The 1652-nt window shown below is 39.3% G+C and overlaps 1 long non-coding RNA gene across 1 annotated transcript; it reads right to left on the minus strand.

Annotated features, from left to right (window-relative positions):
• Positions 1–610: 610 nt before the first annotated feature.
• LOC119981737 lies at positions 611–1652 on the minus strand. The gene is made up of 3 exons (XR_005464242.1): positions 1608–1652; positions 1345–1406; positions 611–669 (listed from the first exon to the last, which is right to left on the minus strand). It is a non-coding gene; the product is annotated as an uncharacterized LOC119981737 (long non-coding RNA).

The following is a 1652-nucleotide window of genomic DNA, read 5'->3' on the forward strand; positions in this document are numbered from 1 at the left end:
GCAAAACATAAATCATGTTGCAAGAGAGATTTTCGGAATACCTATGGTGTAACGCCCCGACACGGAATGCGTTACTTTTGGTATCCTCTTAATCAATCTCCTAATTAATTCAATCATTAAGTCACCGAAAATTTCAGCAGCACCTCCCCTATTACGGAAGATGCCAACCTGGAGTAAACGCGCAGTAATATCACAAATATATTCACAACTTAGGTAGGGCCTCCCGCCATCTAGCAATTCATATCACAGTTAAATTCTCAAGTCTAAGCAGGGCCTCAGGCCACCTAACAAATCATATCATCAATCAATTTTCAAATCTAAGCAAGGCCTCAGGCCACCTAACAGTCACACATAATTTCTCCACACAACAACATATATAATCAACATCCAACGCAAATAGCAATCCAGCAAACATAAGAAATCGTCAGGAAACAAAGTCCACCAACCCGGTTCGGGAGTCCTGATCACAAGGAGTACCCTCCCAACCGTCCATCCCACCATCGAATAGGGATATCACACAATATGTCTCAACTAAGAAATATAGGTACGACAAAATAGTAATATCATAATCATAGTTCAGGACTATCTAGTCCTATCACTCTCCAGGGGTCTATCCATGTCACGAACTCTCCTCCTGATCCGCGACCCTGGTACCGAAACTAGACTCACCTGCGAGGAGGAAATAGGGGAAAGAAAAGGGTGAGCGAAAGGCCCAGTAGGGAATAATAAAGAGTAAGTGAATAACATAAAGTTGAAATATTAGAGAAAGGTACAAATGCAACAATATAATAGCTAACATCATGTACACCAAACACAAGTAGATAATCACACCATACGAGATCCTAACTTGGCCCACCGGCATCCCTATACATATCGGGACCCTGAACAGCCCAACGGCATCATCATATGGTGTTTCGTACCCATATGGAATCCTGACTCGGCCCACTGGCATTCCTGTACTTATAGGAACCCTGAACGGCCCAACGGCATTCCACATTTCACATTTAACACAACTAGGAGATATACGGGGTCCATACCCGACATCTACTATGCAATTTACAATGCATGTCCAACATGGTTATGCAATAGGGTATACCTACAACCTACATATACATATATACTACATGATGCATGTTCAAGAATGATTCATGCTCAATGGAAGATTGAACAAATAGGGTATGCAATATAACTCAAATCATACAATGAAGAAAACACAAAGTGGGGTTGTTCTCCCTTAGGTACAATTAAGGCGAGAACACATCATAATAAACAATGAGAAAAAAATAAACGTTCTTAATGGGAGGACATATTCGAAGAGAATAGCAAAGGGTGGAATTTCCCTACCTCAAAGCGAATTGCAAATTCTTACCACAAACGCAACGTATACTCCACGTAAATTCACTAACCTATTCAATAAAATAAACTTCATTAAATTTCCATATTCACCAATCACTCAAGTCTCACATTCCATATTTTAAAATTCAACCCATTTCTTAGAAATCCACATTCTACCTTAAATTCAAAGGTTAAACAATCTAATCCCACCATATATTATTTCTCATGTCAACCCAACCCTAAATAGAACAATTAAAATTAATAACACTTACCTTGAAGCTTGTTAGTGTCTTCAATTCAAGAAATCAACCTCTTCT

Source organism: Tripterygium wilfordii, chromosome 17 (genome assembly GCF_013401445.1).
Source record: "Tripterygium wilfordii isolate XIE 37 chromosome 17, ASM1340144v1, whole genome shotgun sequence".
NCBI lineage: Eukaryota > Viridiplantae > Streptophyta > Magnoliopsida > Celastrales > Celastraceae > Tripterygium > Tripterygium wilfordii.